The sequence below is a fragment of the Dermacentor albipictus genome, chromosome 2, assembly GCF_038994185.2.
Source record: "Dermacentor albipictus isolate Rhodes 1998 colony chromosome 2, USDA_Dalb.pri_finalv2, whole genome shotgun sequence".
In the NCBI taxonomy this organism is placed as follows: Eukaryota; Metazoa; Arthropoda; class Arachnida; order Ixodida; family Ixodidae; genus Dermacentor; species Dermacentor albipictus.
The window spans coordinates 196,194,375-196,204,613 of NC_091822.1; the positions used below are offsets into that span (position 1 = coordinate 196,194,375).

A 10,239-nucleotide genomic window follows, 5' to 3' on the forward strand; every position below is an offset into this window, starting at 1 on the left:
GACTCAGAACCGATCTCATGAGACAACCACACTGGACCGACTAGAATAAAATTTGTTACATTTGACATAAGAAGTTACGTTCTAAATTCAAATTCTAATTCTAATTGTTTACTAATTCTTGAAAAAAGCAATAAGAATCTGTCCAACACAGTTTGGACCCGTAACCATAGGCTAGTCATGGATCCACAAATAAAGCGCAATAACGCAGACACTTCGTTATGTAAAAACCACCAACGTAAAACAGCGGGCAGAGGGAAATTTACATGAGTACAAATGTACAATAATAAGAATGCATAAAAAGGAGCATTCGCATCAATTCAAGGAAACATATCACATGTTCACATTACAAAATCTGATGCACACAACAGATCAGGGAGCCTTCGGTCCCCCCAATCGAGTTCCTCAGGACACTCTAATAAAGTTCTTGTCAGCTGTCACTGTCAGGTAGAATATATTTAAGATAAAGAATGCATGTGCATGAATAACTGCCTCGCTGCAGGAGCAAACGTTCGAGCATATTTTATGTAATGTGGAAGGGTGTTCCATGTTTTTGTCCCGATAAAAGAGATCCGTCTTTACCTATATACGTCATGTGTGGGCGGGAGGTTAATGTTACCAAGTGTTTCATTTCTAGTAGTTCGACATGATGTATAACAGAGGGGTATACTGAAGGGGTGATTATATCTCACGATGCTGTTTACAACAGTTGCTGCTTTTCGCGGGCGCAGTGAATCTAAAGTTAGTGTCTGTATAGGTCGTCTAATAGTGGCTTATTGGGGTGATCCCGCTTAGTACGAGTTACGATTCTCAATGACCGTTTCTGTATTTTTCGGATTGATCCGAGGTAATTATTGCAAGTCCATCCCCATGACTCGAGACAGTATGAGAGGTGGCTATGAATAAAGGAGAAATATAATACGCGTAATGTACTTTTGTCAAAGATTTCATGAGCCCGCATCAGTTTATAGCACCCTGAAGCCATCTTCGGCCTCACCGCTAATAAATGATTTTGCCAGTGCAGTTGCCTATAAAAAACTACGCAAGATACCTAAAAGAAGGTATATATTCTAGTACGAAATAGTCAATGCTAATGCGCACAGGGTGAAGGTCTACATGTTTACTACGGGAGTGAAATACAGTACATATATTTTGTTTTCAAAGCATTTACAGAAAGTTTCTTTGCTGAGAACTATTCGGAGATGCTTGCCAAATCTAATTTTACTTTAGATTCCATTTCCTTGATATTATCGCATGTAACAAGTCTATAGGAAGCAGAGTTTTAATTTCGGAACTTTCACTGAGTGCGCTACCATTTCTGTAGCACGCAAGACATGACATGACAAGAACTTTATTTGAGTCCTGAGGGACTGAGACCTCGGGGAGCCAAACCGAAGGCTCCCGAAGATCAAGTCGGTGGCTCCGCCCACGATGGAACCGGGAGATCAAGTCCCGCGGCAATGTCGTGGGCCCTCTGGACAGCCTGGAGTTGAATGTTGAGATTGCTGCTCTTGAGAGAGTCCTGCCATTGTTCTTTCGTGATGGGTGGAGAGGCGTTAAGGGCTGGGCACAGCCAGAGCATGTGGTCAAAGGAGCATGAGTCATGACCACATTTGGGGCACGACTGTGAGTGTTCAGGATCTATCCTGTGAAGAGACCGAGGAGTGGGATATGTACGGGTTTGCAGGAGTCTTAGTGTGGTAGCCTGAGGTTTGTTCAATTTGGGGTGAGGGGGTGGAAATGTCCTCCTGCCTAGTCGATAATGAGAAACAATTTCGTGGAATGTACTTAATGAATCTTTGTGGATGTTGATCTCGTTCCAAGCCTGGCTACCCGCGACAGCGCGGTGCGTGAAATCGCGCGCTCTCCGGTGGGCCTGCTCGTTAGGATTACATCCAAGCGGGTTAATTGAGCTATCTAGATGGGCTGGGAACCACGAGATTTGGTATCCTCCTTCGGTACTTTCCCTAGTCCTTTGTAGTCCTTTGATCACAATACTGTACGCCTGTTCAGATATGAGGGCGGATGAGAAGGATCTAACCGCGGTGCGCGAGTCCGAGAAGATGATAGCGGGAACTTTTGAGCTGTGAAAAGCCAGAGCGATCGCCGCTTCTTCCGCCACATGGGCAAACTTAGTATAAACAGAGGCTGCATTGACCAGGTTGCCCCCCGCGTCTACCACCGAGGCAGCGAACTTATCCCCACTGTCATATCTGGCAGCATCGACAAAGAGGGCATCTAGCTTCTGCTGATTGATCTTTTTAAGGATGGACTTGGCTCTCGCGAACCTTCTTCCTTGGTTATGCACTGGGTGGATGTTTCGCGGGACGGGGTCTTGCGGTAGCACGCAAGAGGTAAACATTTTGTAAACCAAAGTTCGTGGTATACTTGTTGGTGATCGAATGAATATTCTAGCTCAGATGACGTCAGAAGGCATGCATGCAAGAAAAAGACAGGGCACTGTCTGAGCCCCAACCATTCTCTTTCCTTTTTCCACCATTTGTATGTGTGTGAGAGAGAGAAAGAAGGCAAGGCAAGAAGATCAACCAGACGAGCGTCCGGTTTGCTGCCGCATAACTGGGGGTAAGTGAAAGGTAGAATAGAAAGAGGAAAATAGGAATAGAGTGAGCACCAAGTGCATGTGGGAGGATGCACAGGAGCTCTATGAACGGTCTCTCAAACCAGTGCACTTCAAGAACTGCACTAGTGCACGAATCGCTTTTTGTGCCAGTGACGGGTGTAGCCACGGTCCGAGTATCTTTGACTCAGAGGACGGCCTCGAATCCAGTCGGTTTAAACTTGGCCGGGGAGAGAGGCGTTGGACGTCGTAGCGATGACAGGTACACAATGGGTGCTCGACGGTTTCCTCGCACCTACAGGAGTCGCACACCGAGCTATCGGCCATTGCCATACGATAGGAGTAAGCGTTGGCAGTTGTAGCCGTAGCAAAGGGTCCAGCTTATGCAGTCAGCAATTGAGGTCACTTGAACTCAAGAAAGCTTGCGTCTTTTTGCATGTAAGTAGAAGTTCCCTGGCTGCGTCCGCCCTCGCCAAATGTATCAGACGCGTCTGAATGCCTTCGTGGGCAGACCGGGCAGCTGTGTCAGTAAGTAGTTGCCGGCGATGGCACAGTGAGCAGGAATCCACTGAAAAAATTATGTTGTGCGCTGATTCCAGAGAATGCTGGTGTATTTCCCTGATCTCGGATACCATCTGCTCATTTGTTTTGTGGTGTAAGGCAGACTTGATACTGTGAAGAACTGTCTTAGAGTCACAAAATATGTCTCATTTCTGTGCCGGCTCATCGGTGCGTAGCTCATAGCGGCCCGGAGGGTTGCTAGTTCTGCCGCCGTAAATGTAAGCATTTGTAACACCTTGAAATTAACTGTAATCTTCTTTACTGGAACGACGAAAGCGGGAGTTGTACTGGTAGGTGAGGTCTAATTATCAGTATATACATGGGTGAGGTCATCATACGGCTGCTGTAGTAGTGGCAGCGTCAGTTGCTTCAGAGTCGGGGACGGATGATTTGTGTTAGCATTGCATCAGGGGCGTTCCGAAGCTGACCCTGCTTTAAATTCTTATGTCACATTTGAATTTCGTGTATTAACACTGTCCGATGTCCTCCAGCGTATTCGACAGGGCATGTATTTTAACTCGGTTGGCCAAATTCCGATGGTTCAATTGAAATGTCCCAGAGAAGGAAAGCGAAGTTTTCATGGGCCTCATCAGTTGCGAAGGTAGGATGTGAAGTTTCTGACTACTTAGCAGCTGCTCATGTAATTCCTACGCAGATCTACCTCTTCACACAACCTTGCGTCACCATTTCTATATATATATATATATATATATATATATATATATATATATTATATATATATATATATATATATATATATATATATATATGTATGTATTTAAGGCTAACAGTTCGAGTCGCGGCAATACGTTAACGTGTGTAGGACTTCTAGAGGCGCAGGATTGCAGCCTTAAAGAGAGTACGTGGCCTGCTCACGCCATTGTAACATTTCAAACTCAGTAGCTGCAAACCGTAAAGGAGCAGTTCGAGGTCATCCCTGTTGCTTCTTTCTATAGCACCACTCTCTTTCCTGCATACGTGCATTGCGAACTCAGGGATATCTAGAAGCAGCGGCTCTGCGTAAGGTTGTCTTGCTTGTCCTCTCATGCAGCATGCGGTGCTTCTAAAGTGACGGCATACCGGCAACGATATCCTTTGGCAAGATCGTTAGCCTACTCCTCGTCAGAGTACCCCGAATGTTGACCCGTGCTACGCCGAATCAAGGCGTCCATGATTTCTCTCTGACCCAAAATCCTGCATGGCGCGTTCAGTCAGGTGCTTATGGCACTCAAGCGATAAAACAAGATCGACAAGAAAAGAGAGATATGGGTTGATTTACCGCGCGTTACTCACGAGGAATCACCCGCATGTTTTGGCTTCCCTCAGCCATCGTTCTATATAGTAACGCCTCGAGTGAGGGCAACCTGCACCGTGGGCTCCACTGCTGCATAGCGTCGCCGGCCCGAATGCGGTGGTGGGTCCCCCAGTGAGGGCGCCAATCGATCGGCAATGTGCGGCGCCATCCCCCCACTCCTCTTCGACGGCGGCGGCGACAAGCAACCCGCCTTTGGCACGTGACTACCACCGCTGCTGCTTGCCTGCCGCAAGCTGTGCGAAGTCCAGGCCGGTCGGTGAAAGCGCGTTCCACGCGGCCGCTCGCGTGACACGCATTTGGGGCCGCTGGCGCGTTTGTCACGCTGCCGATGGGAGGGTCGCTCCGGGGCGGAAGCCGCTGATTGAGCTCGCGAGGAGTACGGGCCCGGTCGTATAGCCGCGGTTTTTCGCCTGCCCTCGTCTGATGAGGAGTGCGCACTTTCTATCGAGAAGAGCGAGGCACGCACGATCGTTCGGCTGCATGCGCCGTTTCAGTTGATTTCGGTCTATCGGCCGGTGCTTAGCAGCACACCTTCTGATGTGTTCAGTCCTTAACTGACCTGGCTTTATAATCGTCATCATGCGTGCATAAGGGGCACTCCGATGCCTATCGTCGACCTTGGCTATACTTCCCTTCCCGTACATGACAATAGCGCACAATACGCTGCCATTCCAACAAATAATGAAATATAACGCACCACTCGCGACTAATAATACCCGTGAGCGATATATGTTCCCGAATAACTAAATAACTAACTAAATAAATAAATAAATAAATAAATAAATGAAACCCACTTAAAAATATAAAAGTATGTTCGATATCACAAAAAATATGAGTACGTTCACAAATGCAGCACTTTTTTCAACTGAAAAGTAGAATAGTCAGATTTCGTAGCATTTAGATATTCCTGATTACTTAATAAAACTGTTAGTGCGCGCGCTGCACTGTTAACTGTATGGCTACGTCGAGATGTATGTCAAGTAGACCCGAGATGCTTCTGAAGCGTGGCGGATATATATATATATATATATATATATATATATATATATATATATATATATATATATATATATATATATATATATATATAAACGAGAAGAAAGGGGGTTAACCGAGGGGCCCGATTTTTATTAGTCATATCATGAGAAGCCAACAAACACTGACACCAAGGACAACATAGGGGAAATTACTTGTGCTGAATAAATGAAATAAAGAAACGATCAATTAGTTAAAGTGGATGAAAAAATAACTTGCCGCAGGTGGGAGCCGAACCCTGCGAAATGCGAAGGTTGTGGGTTCGGCTCCCACCTGCGGCAAGTTGTTTTTTCATCCACTTTAATTTCCTCTAGTTGATCGTATATATATAGTAGGCAAAGCGGGATTCTTCAGGCTACCTTTCAAACGTAAAGAACTTGAGTGGTGCTACAAGGTAAACAGAACAAGTATTACTTGTTCTTTTTACCTTGTAGCACCACTCAAGTTCTTTACATATATATATATATATATATATATATATATATATATATATATATGTATATATATATATATATATATATATATATATATATATATATATATATATATATATATATATATATATATATATATATATATATATATATATATATATATATGCACACACAGAACTTAGGGCGCATTCGGCTGCGCGAGATGTGGGCCTTTTCCATCGACACCTTATGAAATACAGACCGCCATTCACTTAATAAAGCAATGAAGGTTGTGTCAGTTGATTGTGTCAGATGTGAGATGATTGTGTAAATGAAGGTTGTGTCAGATGATTCGCCACGAAGGGCATTGCAATCAAATTTGTTGCTTTTAGATAGAAGACCATTCACACTAGAAGAGATACTTGGTCCATGGCCAACAGCGGGCCTTCAGAAAAGAGCACTTATGGCGAGTGCCATATTTGAGACATTATTCGCTCTTCTTGCGGATACTTGTTTCCTTTGCTAAGTGACCACGAGTAGCCGGCGCCACCATAAAGGCGCCAACCTTTCCTATTTATCGTTACACTAAAAAAAATGTAGACGAAACAGAAGTACATATCTCTTGCTACGGCATTATATTATTATTATTATTATTATTATTATTATTATTATTATTATTATTATTATTATTATTATTATTATTATTATTATTATTATTATTATTTGTTTTTGTCATGGTACGAAGTAAAAGAAAACACGAAGAGATTCGGTTTTTAAGTTTTCTTGTTTCTCTAAACATTAATTCGTCTATTGAGGCGACATATTAAACCAATAACTGATGTTGCCTCGAATAATTCTTGAAGTCACGTGTCACTACTAACGACGCCACAGCTATGCCATGTGACGTAGGCGCACTCTGGCGATTTACGTCGGTTGTGCAGCTGGGAGCGCGGTGGCCGCGAGGAGAAGGGAAAACGGCGTTGGGGCAACGCCACCTAGAAGTATTCTAGGTGGTTTTTGTTCGAGTCGAAATGTAAGCTCTTTCCGCGGTGCGTAGGGATGTAACACTTAGCAGACGCGGTCGTTAGGGCGCATTGCACGCACTGCGCTTGTCGGCTCAATGTTGCCGACCTTGGGGCGGGGCCTTTAACATACACCCAATGCACGGTACACCGGCGTTTTTGCATTTCGCTCCCATCGAAATGTGGCCTCGATGGCCGGGATTTGATCCCGCGGCCCCGTGCTTAGCAACGCAACGCCATAACCACTAAGCCACCACGTCGGGGACTTCTTCCTTTCAGTGAACAAAACACTGTATGTACACCTATTGACATGCTGTTTCCTTGTTACATCGCTGCCTTGCTTGCTTCTTTCGTATTTACAAACTTCTTAGTTGGTACAATTTCTAAAAATATTACGTATAGAAGATGTCCTAGCTATCATGCACCGAGATAAAAAAAAGAATAAAAAAACGATAGAAAGAGAAGAAACGCGGATAATTCTACGGGAATAAGACAAAGTGCATGTTGCTTAGAGCACTGTTGAAACACCGACTAATCACAGAGTCAACTAATCACAAGGAACCCTGACCATGCGAAGGAAATTCACAGAAGAATAAAAATGGGTTGGATCGCATACGGCAGACATCGTGAGCTCCTGACTGGGAGCTTACCGCTTTCATTGAAAAGGAAGGTATACAATCAATGCATTTACCAGTGCTGACATATGCGGCAGAGACTTAGAGACTGACAAAGAAACTTGAGAACAAGTTGAGGACCGCACAAAGGGCGATGGAACGAAGAATGCTAGGCATAACTTTAAGGAACAGAAATACAGCGGTTTGTATGAGAGAGCAAACGGGTACAGACGATATTCTAATAGACATCAAGAGAAAAAAATGGCGCTGGGCAGGTCATGTAATGTGTAAATTAGACAATCGTTGGACCATTAGGGTGACAGAACGGGTACCAAGAGAAGGGAAGCGCAGTAGAGGACGGCAGAGGTCTAGGTGGTGCGACGAAATTAGGAAATTTACAGGTGCTAGTTGGAATCGGTTGGCGCAGGACAGGGGCGATTGGAGATCGCAGGCCTTCGTCCTGCAGTGGACATAAAGAAGAAGAAGAAGAAGAAGAAGAAGAAGAAGAAGAAGAAGAAGAAGAAGAAGATGATGATGGTGATGATGATGATGATGATGATGATGATGATGATGATGATGATGGTGGTGGTGGTGGTGGTGGTGGTGGTGACGATGATGATGATGAAATACCGACAGTCATTTTTACAGCGAAGCTGTATACGCAGCTAGGCTTTTGAAAAAATTCCGTGCGTCTATCGAGCTGTGTAGAGCGAGAATTTCTCCTCATACGTGGGCCGATCCCGAAGACAGTGATATAGCGGGCGGACGCGCGGTGGAGGTGAAGCAGGCTTTAAGCGCTCCGCCAAGTTGCAAAAATAAGTTTAATATCTTCGGTGTGAATGCAACCGGTATCAGATATTAAGCTGATAAGAATATATACTGTACTTTGTCCCGCATCGGCCATGTCTACGTTCGCACCGCCCTCTCTTTGTCGGCGTTCCAAGCTCTTGCGTACATCATTTCCTTTCCTTCCGCTCTCCCGTGGTGGAGGTCCCGTAAGCGTGCTGCCTGCCTGGCCCGCGAGGCCGAAAGAAATGCGAACCGTCCATGTGGCCTCGATCCCGCAAACTTGGAACGTTTCACCGAAGCAACGGCCAGGTTTCAGAGGAAGTTTGTGGGGAACTAATTTTGTGTGGCCTGCGTTGTTTGTGATCGCTTGCTGTTTTCGAGTGCCCTCACAACAATTACTGCACTGCGGGACGTCGACCAACGCACGATCGCCTTGACTATGGTGAAGCAGTCTGTGTCCTCGGAGTGCGGTGAGGTGCGTGTCTGTTCTACATGCCGGGATTCTTTAGTAAAAGGTGCTGTTCCGCGTCTTGCAACAGTACGTGGGTATGTATACCCACCGGTGCCTCATCATCTTCCGAGGCTCAAATCGTGGAGGAGCGACTAGTCGCGCCTCGCCTTCCATTTATATGCATACGAAGTTTGACGCATGGCAATGGACGGTTAACTATTAAGGGAACGACATACACAGCTTTGCTGGTCATTTACCTTCACAGAGTGGAATAGCACTGAATTTTTTATGCCCTTAGATCCAGTTACATAATTCAAAGTTATTATGTATGTTATTATTGTTGTTCTAATTGTCAGTATTTCAATTAGGCAGTTGTATAAAAGCATAAGGTATGTCGGAATGAGGTGTTTCTAAGTAGGTACATATCCCGTGTTTATTATTTCCGGCTGATAGAGAAAGCCCGCGATATTTGAAAAATACCATGTGACTGTGCAACCACGCGCACGGCATAGCGGCGCCATCAAGCAGTCTAAGGGAAATTCAGATTGTGCAAGAAGGGCTATTAAGTGTTAAAGCTTAACAAAAATCTGCCAATTGCAAAAAAGAAAAGATTTCAGTAACGTCGTTATTATGGCACGCAAAGCACTGTGGGGCGTGACACTATATCTGAAAGGGAACATCGAAAACATGTATCAAAAATTGAGAGAACAAGCCCAAGAATACTGGCATCAGCTTTTGATGACGCGTTTCAACAGCGTAGACATTTAAGTTGCTTTCTTACACTTCACGCCAGTGGCGTAGCAGGGGGTGGCACACCGGGCTCTTCCCCACCCCCCTTCCCCGGACGATTCTGTGTTAGTATGTGGTCTCTCCAGCCCGCCCTTCCCTGCCCCCTTACCAATCCCGTCCCCAGTCCAGTGCGTGCCACCCCTCCACCCCATTCCCCCTACGAAAAGAATTCTTGCTGCGCCACTGTTCCATGCGGAAAATTTGGCCCTACACTGTGGTGTACAGTATCATCGAATGTACGTTCAATTCTTACTTTTATGGGCTCAAACAACTTCGCCCGTGGACGTTGTTAATCTGGGTATCAACAACGGAAGTAGACAGTGACTAAGGAAGTTAATTATGTCTATTTTATTCTAAAAAGTTTATACGTACGCTAGCATTTACGTAGTTTCTAGTGTATATGCGCGTATCTAGATGGCGCCTTTACAGCTGGCTTCTCAACAATAACAGACATTGTTAGAAGAAGCCCGCTTCTGTAATTCTTTTTGTTGTAAATGTGATAGCTACCACACTGGAATTCTTTTTATGTGCACGTGTAAATGGGGACCCTGCGATGGAGAAAGCAAGCGTTATTGTAAATAAATAACGCACAAAGGCAGGTCAGCCGGTGATCGGTCCCGTAGTCCTCCCAGTCCTTAGAATGGCATTCAAACATTCGCAACGTAAGAGCATAAG

At 45.0% G+C, this 10,239-nt stretch overlaps 1 pseudogene; it reads right to left on the bottom strand.

The window, feature by feature from the left end:
• Window positions 1–8,259: 8,259 nt before the first annotated feature.
• LOC135898580 (U2 spliceosomal RNA) lies at window positions 8,260–8,439 on the bottom strand (annotated as a pseudogene).
• Between the last annotated feature and the right edge of the window lie 1,800 nt (window positions 8,440–10,239).